This window comes from Canis lupus, unplaced genomic scaffold (genome assembly GCF_011100685.1).
Source record: "Canis lupus familiaris isolate Mischka breed German Shepherd unplaced genomic scaffold, alternate assembly UU_Cfam_GSD_1.0 chrUn_S1647H1840, whole genome shotgun sequence".
NCBI classification, from domain to species: domain Eukaryota; kingdom Metazoa; phylum Chordata; class Mammalia; order Carnivora; family Canidae; genus Canis; species Canis lupus.
In genome coordinates, this window is record NW_023330491.1 from 29,284 (window position 1) to 55,207 (window position 25,924).

Genomic DNA, 25,924 nt, shown 5'->3' on the forward strand with positions numbered 1-25,924 from the left:
TGCATATAAATGAAATCATTTAAAGGAACACCTAATTGGAATTGGGATCAAGGGAACTGTGCTATGAAACTATTGGAGGATTCGAGGTTCCCTATTTTAATAATGTTCTGCCAAACATCTGTTTTATTGCTTAAAATCACGTAAACAAATAATAAGAGATTTGATAGAATAGCATCTCAAAGTTGCTTTTTAAATTATTTAGAGATTTAAGGATATAACTTGTTGTATCTAATGTATTTCTTAGCAATTGACCTAAACATGTTAATTCCCTCATAATTTCAATGACTTCATTATATTTTGATGCAGTTTAACTGCTCGGTTTGAAATATACTCACAGTGACATGTTTTTTCTTTAAGTCTTCCTGAGTACATTATGATTTGTCCATATTCCATAGAGTTCAACAGTCATCTATTAGATTGGAGAGAAACAGTAGCAAGCAGGAGCCAATTCCTTCCTTCATATTCTCCAGTATTTAGCAGTTGAAAGCTGACAAAGTTAAACCAGTGGCCTCCCATTTCTGCATAAGAATTCTGTTTTTCCAATATTTTATTTCATCATTTCACTGTCTTATTTTAGTTTCATTATTCCCATTTCCGGGCTTGATATTATTGGATTTGTTTTTACAACAGTTGTAGAATTACAATGATAGCTCCAGTTTTTTCTCCCTGACTGTATTCACACCCTTGGCCATCTCATTGTGAGTGGGGTGACTGTTCATCCCTCAATAAGCAACTCAGCCAGCTAACTTTCTTTGGTTAGTGGGATGTTAGCTGACCTGACTGACACAAGCCAAGTCTTGAAGAAGGTGTCTGTGGCTTGCTAACACTGTGGACATCACCACGAGAATATCTTTGGGCTAGCCTGCTGGAGGATGTGAGAAAGTGGGCACAGCCAGAGTCACCCTGCTTATGCCCAGTCACCTGGATCAGGCAATGGCCAGCTGACCCCCAGTTGTGTGAACTGGTCCAGCAAAGGTTGGCAGAACTGCTAAACCAATCCTCAAATCACCCCAGATGCATGAGCAATAAACACAACATTCTCTCCAGCAATGCAGTGTTATTGTCACAATAGACAAGGACACACTACCAAGTCCTATCCTTAAGCAACTTCTCTTCACATATATAATATTAAAAAAAAAAAAAACAACTAAAGAGACTATTTGGAGTGGCTGAGCATCTGCCTTTGGCTCAGGTCATGATCCCGGGGTCCTGGGACTGAGTCCCACATCAGGCTCCCTGCATAAAGCCTGCTTCCCCCCTGCCTGTGTCTCTGCCTCTCTCTCCATGGCTCTCATGAATAAATAAATAAAACCTTTTTTTAAAAAAAAAATAATAATAACCCTTAAACAGACTATAAGGGTAGAACAGTCTAGAACAAAAAGGTATGGATATCTTTTGGTCAAATTTTGCAAGTATGCCAGGAATCTCCTATGCTGTTGATGGTGAATGAGAAAAAGTTTTATACCCACATTGTTTGACAAGATGGATTGATTAATACCATCAGAACTTTCATTAGGATAAAAAGGATAAAAGCCAGTGACAAGTCTGATGCTTTTCTGACTTAAATAAATTCAGGTAGGTGTCTTAAAGAAAAATTGGAGTTTATTGTTTGTTTGAAGTGCAGTTAGGTGATATAGTTACAAGGCATTGGTTCTCAACCCTGGCTGCATATCAGAAGCACAAGAGGAGGGTTCCAAAAATACCCATGTTCAAGCCCATCCCAGACCCCCTGCACCGGCATGTCTGGGAATGAGGCCCAGGTTTATACATTGTTTAACAGCCCTTCGGGTTTTCTAATATGCAGGCCAGGCTGGCAGATATTACCCTAAGAGGAATGATTGCATTATATAAGAGATAATGCTAAACATTTCATTCTGACCTCAAAAAGTAGGTTTCTTACAAGAGTAGGCTTCTACCCTTTTTTTGCAAAAAAGGTAGTGGTCGGTCAGTTCTTTGGTGACAAGGTACAGAGCAGAATGATTTAAAGACTTGAAACATATGGACACTGGAAGGTCTTCCAGAGTAGTTAGAGCTCACTGTCTTGTGAACATTGTTGGCATGTAGGTTTTATTTAAGTTTTTATTTAAATTCAACTTAGTTAACATATAGTGTAATATTAGTTTCAGGTGGACAATATAGTGATTCAGCTTCCATACATCACCTGGCACTCATCACAAGTGCACTCCTTAATCCCCATCACCTATTTCACCCCCCACCTCTCCTTTGGGAACCATCAGTGTGTTCTCTAGAGTGAAAAGTCTGTTTCTTAGTTGGCCTCTTTCTCTCTCTCTCTTTTTTTTTTTTTTGTTTCCACATATGAGTGAAATCATACGGTATATGTCTTTCTCTGACTGACTTACTTCACTTAGCATAATACTCTCTAGCTCCATCCACAGCATTGCAAGTGGCAAGATTTTTTTTTCCTTAGATATTATTTGAGAGAGGGAGAGAGCACCAGCAGGAGAAGGGGCAGAGGGAGTGGGAGAAGCAAGTTCTCTGCTGAGCAGGGAGCTTGATGCGGGGCTCAATCCCAGGACCCCAGGAGCATGACCTGAAGTGAAGGCAGACACTTAACTGAATGAGCCACCCAGGCGCCCCAAGATTTCATTGCTGAGTAATATTCCATTATGTGTGCATATCTGCTCATTTGTTAATTGGATTGTTTGTTTTGAGGGTGTTGAGTTTTAGAACTTCTTCATATAGTTTGGCTATTAACCCTTTATCAGATTTGTCATTTGTAAATATCTTCTCCCATTCTGTAGTTTGCCTTTTAGTTTTTTTTTTTTATTGTTTCCTTCCCTTTGCAAAAGCTTTCTATTTTGATGAAGTCACAAGAGTTTATCTTTGCTTTTGTTTCCCTTGTGTCAGGAGACATTTCTAGAAAGAAGTTGCTGCAGCTGATATCACAGAAGTTACTGCCTGTATCCTCCTCTAGGATTTTGATTTCATGTCTCACATTTAGGTCTTTCATCTATTTTGAATTTATTTTTGTGTATGCTGTAAGAAAGTAGTCCAGTTTCATTCTATTGCATGTGGCTGTCCAGTTTTCCCAGAAGCATTAGTTGAAGAGACTTTTTCCTACTGGATATTCTTCTCTTCTTTGTCAAAGATTAACTGACCATACAGTTGTAGGTTCATTTCTGTGTTTTCTCTTCTGTTCCATTGATCTCTATATCTATTTTTGTGCCAGAACCATACTGTTTTGATCACTATAGCTTTGTCATATAACTTGAAGTCCGGGATTGGCATCCTCCAGCTTTACTTTTCTTTTTCAATATTGCTTTGGCTATTTAGGATCTTCTGTGGTTGCATACACATTTTAGGATTGTTTATTCTAGTTCTGTGAGAAATGTTCTTGGTATTGATAGGTATTACATTAAATGTTTAGGTTGTTTTGGCTAGTATATATGTTCTTCCAACCCATGAAGATAGAATGTCTTTCCATTCTTTGTGTCATCTTGAATTTCTTTCATCAATGTTTTATACTTTTCAGAGTAAAGGTCTTTCTTTCACCTCCTTGGTTAGGTTTATTCATAGGTTTCTTATGGTTTTTGGTGCAATTGTAAATGGGATTGACTCCTCAATTTCTCTTTGTGTTGTCAGCATATGTTTTGATCTAATAATTTCTACCTGTCTTGTTCAGTGTAGCACACAGTTCAATAATCTTGTAACTTTCAAAAGCTTTTCATTAACAATTGCTCCTTAAGCCCCTCAGTCTCCTTCCCCCAAGAATGTACTAACCAAAGCTGAAGCAAAGAAAAGTATAGTGCTTCTATAAATCAAAAACTCCCACAAAGATTATGGGTTTGGAAAATGGTAATTATGATTTCTGCCTCCATAGCAAGTTGAACTACTGTTTGAATACTTTAAGTGGTAATATTGCTTGCTAGCATAAGAATTCTAGTTTTTTTAAAAAAAGATTTCTTATTTATTAATGAGAGACACAGAGAGGCAGAGACACAGGCAGAGGGAAAAGCAGGCTCCCTGCAGGGAGCCCGACGTGGGACTCTATCCCAGGTCCCCAGAATCAGGTCCTGGGCTGAAGGCACGGGCTGAAGCCTGTGCTAAACCGCTGAGCCACCCAGGCTGCCCAAGAATTCTAGTTTTAAGTTCAGATAGGTTTAGATTCAAAATCTGGTTTTATCACTAATTTTGGTTTTGTCATTTTAAAAATGGAGATAATAGTTAATGGTCAGTTGCTCATGAGGTTGCTGAATGTATTAAATAACATGTCGCAGAAAAGTGTCCTTCACAGTTCTTGGCAGACAGTAGTACTCAATACATGTTATCTATAATAATGATAATAGTTATTTTAATTACTATTATATCATAAGGCAATCATTCTATTTTATATTGCTTGGCAGCTCTGTACGATATTTAGGCCATTATATATTTTCTCAGAACTTCCAGTGACTGCAGTCATATTCTGAAGTACTGGGTGTTAGGACATTGACATATGAATTTGAGGCAGGAGCACAATTAAGCCCATAACAAAAAGCTTTGGAATCTTCTCCCAGAGTATGAAACCAGAGCATAGTGACCAAGGACAGAACACAGCTAGAGCTGATTCATTGAGGTAGGGTTTCTTTGAGCGTCTTTCCATTAGTACCCAGGGCTGCCCTGACTTGACTTCTGTCCTTCGTGAGACTTGGTCCTTTGCTTTCTCTTTTTTTTATGAGCAATCCCCATTCCACGTGATGCACTCTTTTCTTTTCCCTTTAAGCTAGCCAGAATTAATTTCTATTGTTTGCAATAAAAAAAACAAAACTAAACAAAAAAAAAAACCTCTGACACATACCCTGAAGTTTGTTCCCCAAGTGTGGACTCTAGACAACTTGTGCCGAAAGGTGGCATCACCCTTTGGAAGTCCTTGTGACCAGAACCAACAAATTCCCAATTTGAGTTGGACCAAAAGAAAACTCCCTATATCCCTGGGTGGCGCAGCGGTTTAGCGCCTGCCTTTGGCCCAGGGCGTGATCCCGGAGACCCGGGATCGAATCCCACGTCGGGCTCCCCGTGCATGGAGCCTGCTTCTCCCTCTGCCTGTGTCTCTGCCTCTCTCTCTGTGTGTCTCTCATGAATAAATAAATAAAATCTTTAAAAAAAAAAAAAAAGAAAACTCCCTAATTGTGTATGTGTGCAGATATTTTACTTTATGAGTGAATTAAATTACTTATATGCTTAATAATAATTTGTTCAAAGAATATATGCTGGGAAAGGATTAGGAGAAAGTGCTCTTTTTTAAAAAAAAATTCTATTTATCACTGAAAAACCTTATTTTTTTTGGTTTAGTTAACAATTGTGAAAGTTCCCTTATGAAGACCAGGAAAAAAAGTTGGGCTAAACGGACAGAACACAAATTCTCTGGTAAGAAATGTGTTGCTTGGTAATAAAAGGTTTCGAGTGAAAGTCAAACCCATAATGCTTGATTTACAGGGTGGCTCTGACAAAGACTACTATTTATACTCAATGTTCATCCTCTATCTCCCCTTTTTATGGTATTAGACTATTTTAGTTGGGTCCATGGCCACCCGGAATAAAGGTGACATCTTCCAGCCTCTCTTGCAGCCAGTTGTGGCCATATGACTATAGCTATTGGATGAGTTACATGGACAGTTTTATGGTTTGTACCCTCCCCTTCTCTTTTATTCCTTGCCATGACTAATTATGGATCTAGTGGGCTCTATTAGACAATGCAGGCAAGGGCAACATCTAGAAGAGCACTAGGCCAAGAGAGAAGGAACATGGCCATCTGCTGATTTTATGGGACAGACCCTTGGCACCACCTTGAATACTAAGATCCTTAGTATTGGAGAAAAATAAGCTTCTCAAAAAAAAAATAAGCTTCTCTGTTGTTTTAGGCTCTGTATTTTGGTTTAACCTGCAACAGTATCTATGTCCTATCTGATATAGTGGCCATTAATATGCTTTTTATCCTTGATTAAATATGGGGGTAATAGAGCAGCCCGGGTGGCTCAGTGGTTTAGGCCGCCTTCAGCCCACGCTGTGATCCTGGAGACCCGGGATCGAGTCCCACATCAGTCTCCCTGCATGGAGCCTACTTCTCCCTCTACTTCTCTCTCTCTCTCTCTCATGAATAAATAAATAAAAATCTTTAAAAAAATATGGGGGTAATAGTGGTAAATGGGACTATAACCAAATTAGAACTGTTGGTAATGAGTTGTATTCAACATGCTCAGTGAACGATGAACATGTACAATATTCACTTTTATCATATGTTGAAAGTGAGAGGAAGGCCCTCAACTTCAGTAAGAAATGTTATATTATATATTTCAATTCCTCTTAAAAAATGCTAGCAAAGAGCATTGCCATGATTTCAAGAGGTTTGCCAAAGTAGCTTGTATTGCAGTATAGTGGGTTTTGTTAATGGCCTGATCCTATCACTTCAGAGCCAAAAACAACTTAATTTCTTGATGTTAAGAGAAAAAAAGAGAATTTCTTAATAAAATCAAACTCTGGTGCAAACAGCTCTATCATGCTGTGTATAAGTCCTTTCAAACATCAAATACTCAATTTTCTTCCATCTTCAGAGGAAAAAAAATAATGACATCATATTGGGCACATTATAAAACCACATACATATGCTGTAACAGAAGTGGGAATGCTTTTCAGAGTCAAATGGAACCAAAGAATGGAAATCATTTGCCCCTAACTTCCAACTCAAAGCATACAACAGTCCAGCTCTTGAGTGTGGTATGTTCCTTGATTTGGTCTTTGACAGAATGCTGAAAGTAGTCCTCAATTGGAAGTTTGTCCATAATTTCAATCCAAATATCCAGAGCCATTTGTCAGATCCATAAAACATTTTCTGCCAGTTCTGATGACCTATAATTGTGAGTTAGCATTTTTTTTATCTAATAGAATAAAAAATGAAAAATAAAACCATTTGAACTTGGAATCTAATCTAGCACTTTAGCTATCCATTTTTGAGGTTGATGTCAATTTTTGGTGAAAAGATTTCAAATCTTAAAATCTTTCTAACAATTACATAGTTTCTCTTTAATATTCTCATGAGTGTTCTTTTAAAAATTACCTAAAATGGATGTCTCCTATGTACATCTAGTGTCTAATAAGAGCATCTTGTGTTCCAAAAGTCAAGGAAAACCTTTTTTTTCAGAGTTTACATTTTCAGATTCTTTAGGGCTAAGATTCTTAACTGGGATCCATGAGTGAATTTATGAGTCTATGAGCCCACTCACTGAAATTACATCAAAATTTTGAGGATGCAGAGCCATAGCTTTCATCAGATTCACACAAACATTCATAACCCCCAAATAGACTAAGAGCTTATAAGATATTGGATAATAGATACTAAATAAGTGTTTAATATAACCTGGCTCCATACCATTAAAATATTAAAACAGTTCAATCCTTTTGCAATGATGAAAGCAAAATATCTATTGCAACAGCCCACCGTTTTCAAACTTATTATTTTTCCTCAGTTGTACCAAGTCTTGATACTGTGATACTGAAGCCAGAGCCCTGCAGTGGCTGCTTAATGGAGAATATAACTCAAGATTGGAATAAGAGTTTGATGTTTACTGCATCAGTTTCAAAGTCCAGCTGTAAATATACTATAGTTGAGAAACAGAGCAATATAATCTTTTCAAGCTTGAAAAAACAGTGATGCATAGCCAAATACTTTGAACTGTTTGCTTAAGAACAAATCTATTTCAAGATTTGATTACCACTAACTCAGACTTTTCATCACTAAGTCCTTTCAATTCCATATCATGTGTTTCAAATTTTGTCTGCATAACTTATTTTTGTTCTACTTTTCTGTCAAAAACAATGTGGAAATCCCAGGTTATATAATTGAGGACTTGGAGAGGCCATATACATCTAGCCAACCAAAATAAAATGAAAGCTATTATCATGAAACATGCTTAAGGAAGTGTATCCTTTGTTCGGGTAAAGAGTGCCAACATTTGTGATCTTAGAATGAAGTCAAAGGAAACTAAAATGGGTTTTCCTTAATGCAACCATGTGCAGAATCACTCTTTACCCAAACATATGATCCATAAAAATATTTGTGCATATTTAGATACCCATAGAACAAATCAATTTCAAGTAAAATAATAATGTATTATTTTTATAATATACCTGGAGGCTGAAGTCATCCCATTCATCTTCCTTACTTGGGTTTATTATCCTACACATTTGATAAGTCAAGTGGAGCCTCTCTGCACACCCTCTCTGTATATAGAGCAGACACCAAACTGCTAATTTCTTTCTTCCTCCTTCCTTGTGTCAGGTTGACCATGCAACACATTTGAATTACTGTTAGAAGGTAAATGTTGCATGGCTTTGAACCAATATCTCTCCTGTCTATAGAGTTTTAAATTCACATGTGGGTGTTCTAGAAAGAGGAGGTTACCAATGTGTAGAGTTGTGAAGAGTCCACCAAGGAAGGCAATTAGATTTCTTTGTGGAGGGGTCAAGAGAGTAGGAGATTTTTCTGATAGGTACCTGATTGAATAAGGAAAACATTTCTCTATGGGGTGGCAGTGGAGAAAGGCTGACCATTACTGGACTGGCTATTGTATAAAATTGCCACAAAAATGCTTAATAAAGAGAAAATGAACAGCATATGGACTCTGGTTGAGGCTTCATGAAAACATTCAGGGAAAGAAAGAACAAAGGGCAATCTTTCCAATGTATATAGAAGAAGTAAGATGTTTTCCTAAGTTTTTCTATCACTGTCAGCATTTGGGATGGAAATATGCTGTAGGAAAAAGATTAACTCCAGTTTGCTTAGAAAGAATTTTCCCTGAAAATAATCCTGTGTGTTTTTAATATGTCGGGTTACATTGCCAATCAGTTCTATTTGGTAATTTTCAGTATGATTTCTTTTTAACCCATGAATTATTTAGAAGTAGGTTTTAAAATTTCTGAATTTATCAATTTCTTGGCTCTCTTTAGCTATTGATTGCATTGTAACTTTGTTGCATTGTATTTTTGAGTTGTGTTTGTGGTCAAGTGGTGATCAGTTTTTGAAAATGTTCAATGTGTGCTTGAAATTAATATGTATATGCCATATTTATTTATAGGACTGTATACATATACAACATATATATGTATACACACACATATATATGTTATGACAAGCTTAATAATTCTGTTGTTCAGATTTTCTCAATTTCTACTTAATTTTGATCTATTCAATCTGCCTCTCAGAAAGGTATGTTAACCTTTTTCTGCTATGATCTATATGATTTTCCACTATGATCTAAATTGTTAGCCACCCCTTCCTGCCACCTCTTGTTTTTCTGCTTACTTTTTGGCATGTATTTTGAGGTTATGTTTTTAGGTGGATACATAATCAGAATAATTATGTCTTCCTGGTAAATTTATCACTAAGTAGCTCTTGATCTTTAATAATGCTGTTTTGTGCTTAAATCTGTTTAGTATACATCACCTTTTCTTTGGTTCCTATTTATCTGGTGTTGTGATCATCACTGGTTGCTCAACCAGCATCCATTTATCCCTCTTCTAGTAGAACCAGGACCTCAGTTTTGTTCAGGTAGCCACCTCTTTCTCACACAGCTAAGTGTCTCAGGAGAAGGTTTGTTTGGTTTAAGGGTGAATCCATTCTTTTTTTCAGTTGATAGATCATTAGGCGTGGGATTCAGTGCTGGCCAAAATGAAGTGTGTGGGTAGGTAGGGAGTCTTTGGGAAAGTGTCCTTCTTCTGAGCAAGAGCTGGGGTCTCTTATTTCCACCTGGATATTGCTGTTTCTGGTATGACACCCAGAATCGCTGCAACCATCTCGTTAGAAGCCTAAAAACCCAAACAGGGATGTCAGAGCACAGAGATGGAAAAGACCTGGGTCCTTTATACAACCATTTGCCTAATTTCTTCTTGCATATCCTTTTAATTTTTTATGTGTAAACTTTCCTTCTAGTGCCTTATATACCTGAATGAAGTTGATTAGCTTCAGACCTGAACACAGGTTTTTTTCTTAACCTCTTAAGAGGTACATTCTTCCATTTATATTCATTTACTAATATATTTGCTCTTCTGTCATCTTATTTTGCTGTTTTCAACTTCTTTTGCTTTTAATCTTTTGTCATATATACTAACTTTTATCTATTTTTTTCTTGATAACTTTTGTAATCAGGGCAGCCCCGGTGGCCCAGTGGTTTAGTGCCGCCTTCCGCCTGGGATGTGATCCTGGAGACCTGGGATCGAGTCACACGTCGAGCTCCCTGCATGGAGCCTGCTTCTCCCTCTGCCTGTGTCTCTGCCTCGCTTTCTCTCTCTGTCTGTGTCTGTCATGAATAAATAAATAAAATCTTTAAAAAAAACTTTTGTAATCATGTTTTCATTCTGCAAGCAGGTGCCTTTAAAAATAAGAAAAATTCTCAATGTTCAATGCCAGCTTTATAAAAGCAAAAATTGATACAATTAAATGGTAGCAAGAATGAAATAAATCATATATATACATGTAATGAGATGTTGATAAGCAAATGAAGTGGTAATATTGATATTCACCTGGAAAAAAATTTTAAGAGATAATGATAAAAACAGTTTGTAAAATTCTATGTACAGTTGACCTTTTGTGACTTCCTATAGTTTGTTCCCATTCCCTTTATATTTAGCAGAAATTCTGTTATGTTTCTGGCATGTAACGCCACTTTTCCTAGTTTCCACATCTAGTTCAGGCTTTCTTCTATTTTTATCTTCCTTTGGTCCTATCATTAGCCTGAGTGGTGGTGTAAGAATTAGAGTTTTTATTTCTTCTGTAAGTCTTTTTTTCCCTTTAGTGTTGGGTTTCATTCATTTGTTCCTTCAATAAATAATAGTGACTACCAACTAAGTGCCAGGTATTTAAGTGTTAAGGTTAAGTATTTATGCTTAATTGTAATATTTTATCATCTATAAACTAAAAACAAAAGAGGCTGGAAGATAGAAGGTGTTAGAAAATAAAAGCCCAATAAGGTAGCTTTGACTATGAATGAATAGGAGAGATAACTTCTCATTATGTATTTGTTGTTTTCCAACTGAGTAAGTAGAGTAGTGATCAGAAGAGAGTTCAAGGAAAGTAAGAGATTAGTAAATCTGAAGTTCCTCTTATTATTTTTTTTTAAAGATTTCTTTATTTTTAAAGATTTCTTCCCAGCAAGTGGGAAGGGAGAGACAGAGGGCGAGAATCCCAAGCAGCCTCCCTGCTGCGCCCAAGAACCCAACGCAGAGCTCAATGTCATGACCCATGAGATCATGACCTGAGCTGAAATCACTAATACTTAACTGAGCCACCCAGATGCCCCAGTTTAAAGCTGGTTTCAAGGTGTGAATCTTATTCTACAACTTACCAGGAAAATCCTGCCATGTCACTATGTAAGAAAATCAATAGCCTTTTAATTATCTATGCTTCAGTTTCCTCTGTAAAATGGGCTAAAAAAAAAATTGTGACCCTTCTAGGTCTAGCCTAAGGATTGAGTAAATACAGGCAAATGGAGTAATAATGACATAGCTATTATATATTATAATGATATTACATATTACTACATGATATTAATAAATTCTATTATATAATGATATTATATTAATATGTCAGGCACTTTGTACTTACTTTTCATATGTTAGCTAGCCCCTTTAATCCTCATGTACCCTATGAAGTCAGTGTGATCTTTCTTATTTTGCAGATGAGGTTTAGAGGCTTACTCAAAACATTTTCCCCAGGAAATAAATTTTTTTTTCCCTAGAAATTTCAAAGATATGAAGACTAGTAATTACAGGGAAAAAAACCTGAAATTATGCTTTTTTAGAAGGCCAAAGTTACTGTTAATTTAAGAATAAATGTATCATCCACAGTTGTTCTCACCAATTACATTTTGTTGAAATGAAAATAGAATTTATTGACATGATAATTGCATACGGGACAACTATTTGCATTGAAATGTTTTTGGTTTTATTTGGAATTGAGCAGGAAGCACAAGAACCTTTGTTTTGATTTAAAGATTTTATTTATTTATTCATGAGAGAGAGGCAGAGACCTAGGCAGAGGGAGAAGCAGGCTCCCTACAGGGAGCCCGATATGGGACTTGATCCTGGGACTCCAGGATCACGCCCTGGGTGTGAAGGCAGGTGCTAACCCGCTGAGCCACCCAGGTGTCCCGCACAAGAACCTTTGACTCTGTGGAAGACCCATTGTGAGAAATGGGATTCACACTCTCACACATTTAGTGACACAATAACTGAGAAGAGGAGAAGGCTTTGTAGCACCTATTATGCTTTTTAATACATAGAATTGTTGCTTTTCTTTAAGAGAGAAATGCAAGAGATCCAAGCTAAGGTTTACTCCCTGAGAATGTTCTATAACCTGCCATGGTTTGTTACACAATAGCCTTGTTTCTTACTATTTGCCTACTTATTCACCCAAATCAGAGCCCAGTCAAGGACAGTTTATTCCTGCTCCCCTTCTGTCACCTGCATTACCTGAAGCAGGCAATTTACTGGCTCCCTCCACTGCACACTTCCCCACTGAGTACCTGCTATGTGAGGTGAGTGAGATGGAGTCTCCATGTTGTAGTCTCTACAGAACCCAATGAAATCAGCATAAATCCATTCCTTGCCTTGGTTCCTCAGGGATGGATACAGTTAAGTCTAAAGCAATCTATGTTGTCATTACCTGAGTCCGTTCAATCAGCGGAAAGCCCAGAGGTTTACTCAGTGGCTTGAGGAAGTGAAACTCTTTTGAATGGAGTGATGTGAGGATATGACTTTTGGAATTGCTGCAGCCCTTTTGCAACTATGAGGGAACCCAGCTGAGGAAGACAACATACAGTAGAGGGGACAGCCAACATAATTTCAGACAATAAAATTCAAACTATAATGGAAGTTTACTTGAAGATCACTCTACCTTTGGAGAGTGGTTACAAGGTCCAGTAAATTCCCTTTATTTTATTTTATTTTATTTTTATTTGTTTTAAAGATTTTATTTATTTATTCATGATAGTCACACACACAGAGAGAGAGAGAGGGGCAGAGACACAGGCAGAGAGAGAAGCAGGCTCCATGCACTGGAAGCCCGACGTGGGATTCGATCCCGGGTCTCCAGGATCGCGCCCTGGGCCAAAGGCAGGCGCCAAACTGCTGCGCCACCCAGGGATCCCTCCCTTTATTTTAAATGCCATTTTGAGTTAGGGTTTCTGCTTTGCAACTACATGCATCTTAGTCAGTGCTGACAGTGGTGTCAGACAACAGGCTTGTAGAGAAATGTATGAAATCCAGGACTGTTTATTTAGCCATATGGTAACATAGTCAATAATAACTTGGTTTTTATTATTGCAGCTGATTAACTGCTTCCTGATGTCTTTTGTGTGTACCCTACATTGTATTATCTTTCTCACTTTTGATGTGGTCCGTACACATTTGTGTTCCTTCTTTTTGTTCATCCTTGGTGATCTGGCTCAACATCTTTCCTTGGTTCTCTAAATTGCCTTTCAGAACTTTGCACAGTTCTGCTCCTCCAATTTGGCAGGCTTTTCCCTGTCCTGCACTTCCCATATAGTTTGTTCACCTGCCAAAATTGTTTGTTTAAAGAGCATCCAGCTCTTCTGGAATCCTTTCTTCCCATCAAGTCTTTTTTTTTTTTCCTCGTCAGTGCCCTACACTTGTTGAAATTTGCTTTCCCAGAACTGATTATTTTTCCCTCATCAGCTTCTTTCCTTTTCCTTAGGAAAGGAACTTTTTTTTATTACTTTTACAGAAGCTTTAGTTCTCTTTTAAGTCTTTATTAACTCTGCCATTATTGAGAATTGATTTTAAAAGGACTTTTCCCTTATGATGCATTTTTAAGCAAGTAACTATCTCCAGTATATTTTAAATCTATTTCACAGTTTGTGGTTGACCCATTTTCTACAGACAATATCGGGGAAGTTAGAAACCTGTCTGATCACTACACTGGGGTATTTGGATTCCTGTCCTTGTATAATCCGCTAAAATAGCTATAATTATCCCCCACCCCACTCCTAGCTCATCATATGCATACCTCTTTTCAAAGTGACTTTGTAGCTCTATCAAGTGGAGACCCATGACTTCAAATGCAGCAGAGGTGATGTACTAGTTTTTCCTAGGATTCAAGAAGCCTTGTATACATGTGCTTGTTCTCTTAGAACTTGGCCCAGCCTCCATGTGAACAAACACTGGTTAGCTTACTGGAGGATGAGAGACTCCATGGGAGATTCATGTCAGCTCATCTGTCCCAGGTGAGGCCCTAGACATATGAGAGCCCAGCTAGTAAAAGCAAAGCTAACCTCCCGATGATAGCAGATGCATGAGGGTGCCCAGCTGAGTCTAGTCCAAATTGCTGACCAGCAGAATTACTAGCTAAATAAGTGGTTGTTTGGAATGGTTTGTTAACCAACAAAAGCTAATTGATAGAGAAATATTTAAATCTCTGAGGATACCATCATGGAAGGAGAGTGCTAGGAATGGGGGAGGCTATGGGAAAGGAAAATTGGTGGTAAGGAAGAAAGAGCCCAACAGGGCAGGCAATGTCAGTCAGAGGTCAACTGTGAGAATGGCTGGGAGGCAGAGCTGAGGTTGGTATTACAGAGTAAGTTTTCTTTAGTCCTGCCCTAACCCCAGAATCTCCCACAAATGACTCCTACTCATGTTTGCCTTGGATGCGTGGTATTTTTCAGAATCAAAGAAAAGAGGTTGTGTTTCATATCTGCAATCACAAGGGTATGAAGGGAGGAAGGAAAGGGGAGTAGTTGCCAGAAGTGAGACTTGGGTTAACTGAACATCTAGAAGAACCAAGCAATGATTAGAATTGTGCAGTAAGTCAGAAAGATAGGTCCCACCCAAGAATTCCTGGAAATATTCAAAGTGTTGAGTTTTTTTGTCTTATGTAGGTTCAAGCCAATTTTATCTAAATCTTAGTGCATAAGATCACCCCACAAACCAGAGAATGTTCAGTCACCAGGAGCCATCAGGTAATACAAACTTCTGTCTATCAGATACGTTGTGTCTTCATTTGTTTCAAAAGCTTAAGGTGGCTACTGAAAACATGGTATGGCACACCAGTTCAGCTCTGGCATTGGTAAGAAGTCATTTTAATTAATTCATTGCTAATGTTTCTTTTAGTACATCTGGGATCAAAAGAGAAATCTGCTCACCAACCAATGTAAAAAGCCAGGCAACAGCAAAACAGGTGTGAAGTTAAAACTGAATTCTTGGGTGTGTTTGAGGTAGAGGGAACAATGCAGGCAAGATGTAGAAGCAGGACAGTACAGCATATTTGGGGAAGAGAAACAGTTTAGTCTGGCTGATTATAGTGGACAGTTGTTTGAAATACCATATGATGTATTTTTCCTCCCTATTATTTCCAGAGTTAGTATTTTTTATTTGTTTGTTCGGGTAGTTGGTTGTTTTGAAAACCCTGCAGCCTTCCCTCCATTAAACAAAGAAGATGAAGATAATTTTTTGCAGGGAAAGGGAGACTGAACACTGTCCAGAACAAAGTCCTCGCTCTGCTTTAAGTTTCAAACTAGATTTTTAAAATAAAGTCTGGAGATAAATAATAGTCTCAAAAAATTAGACTTTCAAATACTCTGCAGTGCTAGAAAATCAAAAGAGTGCTTTTGTGCAGTGATGGGGAGAGGGTATGAAAGAGAACTGGGGGTGCTGTTGGTGTCCACTCATTGATCTGTATGATCTTGATCTTATATGGATGTGTTTGCTGTGAGAACTTTAATTGAGCTACATACTCATAATTGTATAAATAACTGAATGAATAATCAATAGAAAAAAAATAGCCTTTCAAGCAATAGAGGAATGTTTTCTCAAATGTCTTGGAGCAGAGTTTTTATTTGAAGAACCAAAGTTTTGAGAGGTGGCCTCAGAGAAAGATGAAGAATACCATTAAAAAATGTGCCCAAACATAGAGGAGAATGAAAACCCTCTACTTTGGGAGGAGATGCCTGGGAATGCAAGGAAGAAAAGGGGAAGAGGTTGCTTGCAAGCTCTTGTCCCACTTGGAGTTTGAGGGAAACAAAACAATATTAGGGATAGCTTGAGTAGGGGCAAGCCTCAGACAAGTTCCTGTGTCAGCAAAGCATCCCAGAGGAAGATGCCCCAGCACACCTGGCTGGGAGGGACATCTAAGTTGGTGAGCTCAGAGCAGCCTCATAAGATCCTCTTACAGCTTTAAGATGCTGGGAAAGTTGCCGACACATCCCAGCCCTTCAAGAGGGCCCAGCAGTGTGGTGACCTGGATGCCAGAAGAGGCCAGGGGTCCTCAAGAGAAGCTGCTGAGATGAGGCCTTCCCTCTTGACTAGGATCCATGGAGGCCTCCAGGCATCAGCACAGTTGCCAGCACAACACCCCAAACTCCAGCCACACATCAGCAGCCACCAACACAATATGCCCAGCGACCATGAGAGCCCAAACTCCCTGCAGTGTGACAGGGAGGCAGACTGGTGATGCAACCATCAGGGAAACATAACTTACCTAGAGGCTCCTCTATGCCTCCCAGGAATCCTCCCTGCCTACAAGGTGCCAGTGAGGGAAGCAGGTGAGAAAAGGGAGAACACTCAAGAAGTGGGCAAACCCTGAAAAATGCCAAAGTTAATCCAAAAGAGCTATTCTTCTAAATCAAGAGAGGCTGGACACTTTTATTTGGCAAAATCAAGTTTTTCAACCATCAACAGAAAGGCATGTAAAAATTAAAGTTCTATGAATTTCTGCACATCAAGTCAACATATGTGATTTTTTTTTGTTGTTTTGGACCAGAGTACATGTAGAATATATTTGAAAGAGAATAGTGGGAGAGAAGACCGGTGAGGTAGATTGAAATTAGAACACAAAAGTATTCTATAAAGGAAGGGAAATCGAAGACATTTATGTTAGTTTCCTTGATCTCTGAATAGAAGGGCCAGGACTACATCTGATCATCTAAGAATATTTATTTAGAATGTTATTATTATTATCATCATCATAATTATTACTTTTAGAAGGTTATTATTAATGTTTTTTTTCCTGGGAGACATTATGCTAAGTGAAATAAGCCACTCACAGAAGGACAAATACTGAATGATTCCACTTCAATGAGATTTTCTGTGACTATTCTAAAATGAACTCAGAGAAGCAGAAAAACAAATAGTAGTTGCCAGGGGTGGGGGCTGGGAGGGAATGGGAAGATGGTCAATGGCTATAAAGTTTCACTTATGATACATGAATAAGTTTTAAAAAATTCTAGAATATTCTAGAAACTACAACACATTGCCTATAGTTAACAATTTGTTAAGCAGGTAGGTTTCATGTTACTATACACACACACACACACACACGTGACACAAGGAAACTTTGTTTTTAAATATTTTATTTATTTATGAGACAGAGAGACAGAGACGCAGGCAGAGGGAGAAGCAGGCTCCACGCAGGGAGCCCGATGGGGGACTCGATCCCGGGCCTCCAGGACCACCTCTGGACTGAAGGCAGGCACTAAACCTCTGAGCCACCCAGGGATCCCCGACACAAGGAAACTTTGGAAGGTGTTGGCTATGTGTATTACCTTAACTGTGGTGCTGGTATCATGAGTGTTTGCATATGTCCAAACTCATCAAACTGTACAGATTAAATCTATGCAGTTATTTGCATATTAATTAAAATTCAATAGAGTTTTTTTTTTTTAAAGAATAAATTGAGGGTTTTCCAATGCTCAATAAGGAATTCCTCATTCCTTAAAAATAGATCTGCCCTATGACCCAGCAATTGCACTGCTGGGGATTTACCCCATAGATACAGATGCAATGAAACGCCGGGACACCTGCACCCCGATGTTTCTAGCAGCAATGTCCACAATAGCCAAACTGTGGAAGGAGCCTCGGTGTCCATTGACAGATGAATGGATAAAGAAGATGTGGTTGATGTATCCAATGGAATATTCCTCAGCCATTAGAAACGACAAATACCCACCTTTTGCTTCGACGTGGATGGAACTGGAGGGTATTATGCTGAGTGAAATAAGTCAATCAGAGAAGGACAGACATTATATGGTCTCATTCATTTGGAGAATATAAAAAATAGTGACAGGGAATAAAGGGGAAAGGAGAAAAAATGAGTGGGAAATATCAGCGAGGGTGACAGAACATGAGACTCCTAACTCTGGGAAACGAACCAGGAGTGGTGGAAGGGGAGGTGGGCAGGGGGATGGGGTGACTGGGTGATGGGCACTGAGGGGAGCACTTGATGGGATGAGCACTGGGTGTTATTCTATATGTTGGCAAATTGAACACCAATAAAAAATAAATTAAAAAAAAAGGAATTCCTCATTCCTTCTTTGGAACATCAGTCCTCTGCCTAAAGGGCTAAAAGAGAAATATTCTTTCTCAGGAAATTATTACCAGTATTATCCAAAAATGAAAATCTCACACAGCCACCATCCAGGGCAGGTCCATTTGAGCTCTGTTGGGCTCACAAGCAGAATCTGCAGAGCTGAGAAGCTGGACCGCAAGTCTTGGCAAGAGCACATCTGTCTCACACATTTGTCTGATGCATTCATAGGCAGAGAAGAAGACAGGACTCTCCTTTACACCTTCACATTTGTTGTTTTAGCTCATAATTAGTTCAGATTAAAAGAATAACCCAAATAAATTGACTTCAGAGAGCACAATGTGTTAGCTCATCTTCTGTTTTAAATCAGCATCAGCTGGTGTTTATTGCTTCAACAAGACAGTGTAACTAAGATGACCCCTTAAGGTTTTACACCTTGCAAGTGAAGATTGGGAATAACAGCCAAAGCTTTTAAAAAGCAACACATGGGTCTAGCTGTGAGCTCCTCCCGATGTGTGCACAACACTCCAATAAGACGAGGTTTGGTTGGTGCTACCATGGCCTTGCAGTGGAGGTGCATAAAGCTGGAGGGGAAGAGCGCGCAGGTGCAGACAGCAGCATTTGCAAGCAGTCAGGAAACCGGCCTTACTGTCTTTACAGGACTATTTGTATGGAAGTTTGGATTGCATCCACAGTGCAAATTGCACAAATTCTCATCGCAGCTCTCACCGAGGAAAGAGCTCTAATAGCTCCAGAACAAACTTTTCAGAGGCCTTCAGCCTTTTTCTCTCTCAAAAAGTGCAGTATTATACATGGTAGTTGCAGAAGAGACATATTTCCCCTTTAGCACAACCTAGACATCACACAGTGGAACTTATGAGAGTTAATGTTCATTTTTTAGGCCATTTTGGTACTATTAGTGGCATAGTTGCAAGGCCTTACTATTTTCCCAAAAGTATGACTATACCTTCTTAAATGCCTAATTTGCACTCACTGAATCACACACTGGAAGAACTTGGCTCCTTCAGGATTTAAAATATACTGAACCTACTGAAGCAGCTTGAGGGGATTCTTTGTCTATGAGTCAGTGACCGTGAAGCTGTTGGAATGCTTAGGAAAGAGAGGTCCTTCTAGAGAGACAGTGTGTGAGTGTATCTCAAGTCCACTGACTCTGCTGGTAAGGATGCCCCAAACCACCTTTTCTAATGATAAATTTGAGGAGTTAAGTCTTAAAAATAACTGTATCTAATTCAGCAATTCCACTCCTGCTTGTCTACCCAAAAGAACTCAAAGCAAGGGCTTGAACAGATATTTGTACACCCACGTTCAGAGTAGCCAAATGATGGGAACAACCTGAGTGCCCCTCAGTGGGTGAATGGTTAAAGAAAAGGTGGTATATACTTACAATGGAATAGAATCCATCCCTGAAATGGAAGGAAATTCTGAAGACATGCTGAGTGAAATAAACCAAACACAAAAGACCAAATACTATATGATTCCACTTATATGAGGTTCCTAGAACTGTCAAATTCATGGAGACAGAAAGTAGAATGGTGATTACCAGGGGCTGAAGGAGGAGTTATTGTTTAATGGGTAGTTTCAATTTGGGGTTCTGGAGATGGGTTGTGGTGATGGTCACACAACAATGTGAATGAACTTAATGCCACTGAACTGTACATTGAAAAATGGCCACACTGGTAAATTTTATGTCATTTATATTTTACCATAATAAAAAACATTTAAAAATAACTGTATCAGGGGCGCTTGGGTGACTCAGTTGGTTAAGCATCTGCCTTCAACTCAGGTCATGACCCCAGAGTCCTGGGATGGAGCCCCACATTGGGCTCTCTGCTCAGCAAGGGAGCCTGCTTCTCCATCTCCCTCTGCCCCTACCCAGCTCATTCTCTCTCTCAAATAAATAAAAAATCTTTTTAAAAAATAACTTTACCCCAAATATAATGCTGACTATAGCCTTCTAGATGAATTTCATTGAAATTCAAAATTCATACAAATTTAAATTTAAAAAATCATCATGCAATAGAAAGAGCATGACTGAAACATCTGTCAGAAGGGAAACAACACTCAACAAGATGGCGAATGATCTAACATAACCTAAATAATGAAAACTTGTATAAATTAAAGCAATAGTATTAATTAAAGAAACCCCTTACCCTAGCCAAGTGGATAGACTAAGACTTATCCAACATGGCATCCCCCTGGCTATATGAGACTAGAGAGCCTTTGATTTGAGGCTGGTCTGAGTTGAACTGTGCTATAGGTGTAAAATATACATCAACTCCAAAGATTTAGTGAAAAAGAAAATGTAACGGATCTCAATAGTTTTTATATTGATTAAATGTTTTAATGAGAATATTTTGGATGCATTGGGTTAAACATAGTAAACTTAATTTCACCTGTTTTAACACTTTTTAATAGGGCTACTAGAAATTTTATTTTATTTATGTATTTGTTACTTTTTTAAAAGTTTGTTTAATCTCTACACCCAACGTGGGGCACAAACTCACCACCCTGAGATGAAGAGTTGCATGCCCTTCCGACTGAACCAGCCAGCCACCCCTGCGTTTATTGCCTTTTAATTGAGATATAATTGACATACATTTATTAGTCTCAGATGTACAACATATTGATCCAATATTTGCATGTGTTGTGAAATGATCACCTCAAGGAGTCTAGTTACATCCAACCATGGTTACAAAAAAGTTTTTCTTGTGATGTGAACTTTTAAGATCTCTCATAGCAACTTTCAAATAAACAAACAATCCAGTAGTTTTAACTATAGTCACTATGTTGTACATCACATCCTCAGGACTATTTTTTTTTTTAGGACTATTTATTTTATAAATGGAAGTTTGTGACTTTTTTACTTCTTTCACCCATTTCACTCACACCAGTCTGTTCTCTGTATCTATGAGCTTGGGTTCTTGTTTCGTTGTTTCGAGTCCACATATAAGGGAGAGCATGTGGCATTTGTCTTTCTCCATGTACCTTGCTTTACTTAGGCTAAGCTCCTCCAGGTTTACCCATATTGTCACAAATGGCAAGATTTCTCTGGTTTTTAATAGCTGAATAGTATTCCATTACACACACACACACACACACACACACACACACACACCCCTACGCCATTTTCTTTATCTATTCATCCATCAATGGACAGCTTAGGTTGCTTCCATATCTTGGGTATTATAAATAAGGCCGAAAGGAACATGGGGGTGTATTTATCTCTTTAGTGTTTTCGCTTTCTTCAGATAAATAACCAGAAGTGGGTTTGCTGGATCATGTGATACTTCTAATATTTTGAGAAAACTCCATACACTTTTCCAATTTTTATTTTCACCAAATAGTGCATGAGGGTTCTTCACATTCTCACCAAAACGTGTTATTTTTTCAATGTTAGTCATTCTGACAGTTGTGAGCTGATATCTCATTGTGGTTTTGATTTGCATTTGCCTGATGGTTAGTGATATTGAGCAGAAAAATATTTAAAACAGAGTGGCTTGTCTTTTATTTCTATGGGACAGCACTGCTTTGGAGGTATACTAGGGTGCTTCCCAGTATAACAGTATAGAAATAGAGTTCATTTCATGATTGTGGATTCAATCTCTAACATATAAGAGAATAGCATTATTTGTTACTTTTAAGACTTTATCAGTCCTGCCAATTTTTTCTTAACATCTTTTTCTCATACTTTTTCCTTTCCATTTCTATTCCCTAGTGTTGGCTCTCTGTGGCTTTGAACTAGATCCCGTATAACCAATAATTATTGGCTTCAATTCCTCTTCTATAATCTATTCACTATACCCTAACCAGATTAACTTTTAGGAAACCCATGTGTAGATATTTTTTTCTGTGCTCAACACCCGGTGACTACAGTCTAGGGAGTTTGCAGATTCTGGGTTTCCCCAGAGATTCTGAATCAGTAGGTTGGGGTGGGGCCCAGACTTCACATTGTAACAGGTACCCTAGACTGTATTAAACAGGTCTGAAGAACAATAGCCTGTAGGATTAAGCTCAGATTCCTCAAAGTAATTTTCAAGACTCTTTTCACCTTCATAGTCTGGTTAGTTCAATCTGTCTGAGGGAGAATGGAAACACTCAATATCTAGAGAACCTCTGGAAAAAAATAAGCTTCTGTCTGAGCAGCTTTAATACTTGCCTAATTGAGGGAAGTGATTTGACCCTAAAGATATCTCCACCACAGCTATTCTATGACCCTACACTTACCATTATGATAATCTATTTCTTCAGAGTAATTTTTCTCAGCTTCTATCTGAATTTGAGGAAGCCAATCTCTTCAGTACCGCATTTTATAGTGCTGCTATCATAATATGAATCTACATAGACCAAGATAGTTTTGACATGTGTCCTTTTGCACTAATTATTTTCTTTGGTTTTCTATTGATTAACACCAGGCATCTTTAGGGATGCAATTGTCAGGATTTAGTCAAATAATCTTTCATCCTACTAGATAAAGATTATGATGTTGCAGACTTGTGAACCATATCTGGTTCAAAGAATCATTTTGATTTTTCTGCATGTTTGTTGTTATAGACTGTATCTCATAAAAATTCATATGTTGAAGCCCTAACTTCCAATCTCAGAATTTGAAGAAAGCCTTTTAAGGAGTTAATTATGGTTAAATAAGGTCAGAAGGGTGGGGCCTGATCCCACTGGACTAGGGTCCTCATAAGAGGAGGAAGAGCCATCAGAGACTTGTCTCTCTTTGCATGCACACAGAGGAAAGGGCATATGAGGACACAGAAAAAAAAAAAAAAAGCATCTGTCTGCAAGCCAGAAAGAAAGGCCTCATCAGAAACCAACCTGCTGGCAGCTTGATCTTGGACTTCTAGTCTCTAGAACTGTGAGAAAATAAATGTCTGATGTTTAAGCCACTATGGTATTCTGTTATGGCAGCCCTAGCAGACTGATAGAATAGCCAATATTTAAAATTTGGGAGGATGCCTGTAAAAATCTGAATTTCTTTTGAGAAGTTGTAAGATTTGGCAACAACTGGCTAGAGATGAATAGTAATTTGTTTGCACTCCCTAGTTCTCCAGTCTCTGTCCCCCAGACATGAAGGCTAAAGGTCCATTGCCAATTGTGTCACTCTTATTTTATTTTTATTGTTTTTATTTTAATTTCAGTATAGTTAACATACAGTGTTATATTAGTTTCAGGTGTACAATCTAGTGATTCAACACTTCCACACATCACCCGGTGCTCATCATGACAGGTGCACTCCTTAATCCCCATTACCTATTTCCCCCACCCCCACCCTCTCATGTCAATATTATTTTAAAAACAACAACAACAGCTGAGTGAAGTAAGTCAGTCGGAGAAGGACAAACATTATATGTTCTCATTCATGTGGGGAATATAAATAATAGTGAAAGGGAATATAAGGGAAGGGAGAAGAAATGTGTGGGAAATATCAGAAAGGGAGACATAACGTAAAGACTGCTAACTCTGGGAAACGAACTAGGGGTGGTAGAAGGGGAGGAGGGCGGGGGGTGGGAGTGATTGGGTGACGGGCACTGGGGGTTATTCTGTATGTTGGTAAATTGAACACCAATAAAAAATATATATATATAAAAATAAAATAAAAAAATAAAAGATACACGAACCATTAAAAACAACAACAACAACATATCTAGCTATTTACACTCACTTATGTTACTTGCCTAGCCCTTGTGAACACTTAGGTTTAAGAAAAGGATTTTAAGGAAAGGGTTTTATTTGCTTATTCATGAGAGACATAGAGAAAGGCAGAGACATAGATAGAGGCAGAAGCACGCTCCCTGCAGGAAGCCTGATGCGGGACTCAATTCCAGGACCCTGGGATCATGACCTGAAACAAAGGCAGACGCTCAACCACAGAGCCACCCAGGTGACCCTAAGTTTATAATTCCTGATGTAACATATCTACTGACAAAGGTCAGTTTTCAATAGTGAAAACAATTTGCATTTAACTATCCACACTTTATCTAAATTTCATTTTTGATAATAGTCATTCTCTATGAGCAAGCCAACCAGCTATAGATTCTCTAAGACTGTATGAACCATGCTGATGTACACTAATGTACCTTTCAATCATTAAAATAAATTGGGACATAAATCTAAACTTCTGACAAATCTTAACTCTGAACATCATGAGCCAATTATGTAATTTGCAAAGGATGTCTTTTTATCAACTAATAAATCAGGGTGGCATGAACTGGAGAAGAAAAATTCCTTTTAGTCTTGACAGATGCAAATAAAGAATAAATTATTTTTACTTGAATATTTGAAAATAATGAATTGGGAGTATAAGGATTCCATCTGTTAGACGAGTTCAAGTCAGCATGACAGTTGTGTATTGAAAGCATATTGAAATATTAACTTTACATCTTGCATTTATAGAAACTAAAGCATAAAACTTTTTAAGAGGCAGAAGATGTAAGAGCCATTCATCAGAGAAAATGGGAACAGAAGCTAGAGACAGAGATTTGAGTGGAGAGAAAAAAGGAAAATAAAAGCTTGAAGGCAAGGAAATTAATCTTAACAATTAGAGCATAAAAGAATAGCACACAAAAGGGGAGATCAGAATTCTATGATAGTCTACAGAATTTACTTACTGGCTGGCAAATTTTGTTGGGACTGTATTTCTTATTAGACTTATACTGTATTTCTACTATACGGGCAAAATATGTTAGTAAATTACTATATCGTTTGTCTTAGCTATCTATAATGAAGTAAATAAATGAATGGGTAAAATCATTCTTTTCAAAACAACAACGTTTTATGAAGCAATCTGTCAATGACCTTCTGAGTTATTTCATTTGTCTACTTCCTATATGCTTGAGAATAGAACTGATCTGCTGAATTTACAAAGACCAAATAAGGAAATGTTCAAAATTTTGCAGATTAAAAATATTCTGATAGTAGGTTAGATGTTTATTTCATCAAAAAAAAAAAAAAACAAAAACAACAACAAAAAAAACAAACAAACCCTGCTCATTAATTTGATCTACGGGTTGTGTATCCCATTTGTTGATGGAGGATCTCTCTTTTAAAGTTAGTATTAGGAAGAATGTCTATCCTAGCAGTTTCCAAATAATAGAAAAGTAAATTCATTGGGTGTTTTTATTGAAAAAAAGTAATTCATGTTCATTTTGGACAGATTAGAAAACACAGATGGGTAAAGAGAAAGCAAAAATCATTCTTGTTGCTCTATTCAGATATAATCATTTGTTTAATCACAGATTGGTGTATTTAAGTTCTTTCTTCTTTCATTGTGTCTAGCTACATACTAATAATTTTCTAAAAATGTGGCTCAGGGTGTATATACTGCTTCAGAACCTGCTATCCAATTTAACAATATTTTGTGAAAGGCCTTCTATGTCATTAGTTAATATTCTACAACATGTTTTTGTTGTATGGTTGGACCATAATTGGATTAGCCAAAATTTCCCCTAACATTTGTACCATTATAAGCAATGATGTGGTAAATACTCTTGTAGAATAACTCTTGGGCATAATCCAAAACGCACACAAAATTATGAAGCTTTTGGTATGCATTGCCAAATTGCCCTTGCAGGATGATTGTGCCCATTTAGA

At 37.9% G+C, this 25,924-nt stretch overlaps 1 non-coding gene across 3 annotated transcripts in view; it reads right to left on the reverse strand.

Annotated features, from left to right (window-relative positions):
• The window catches only part of LOC607539, a 32,050-nt gene extending 20,324 nt beyond the window's left edge, over positions 1-11,726 (reverse strand). Inside the window, exon 1 of one of the 3 annotated variants that reach the window (XR_005386929.1) lies at positions 9,440-9,789. This is a non-coding gene — a transcript (armadillo repeat-containing protein 4-like). Of the gene's footprint in view, positions 1-9,439; positions 9,790-11,596 lie in introns of those variants that run through there. The other 2 variants (XR_005386928.1, XR_005386927.1) reach the window with 2 other exon arrangements.
• Between the last annotated feature and the right edge of the window lie 14,198 nt (positions 11,727-25,924).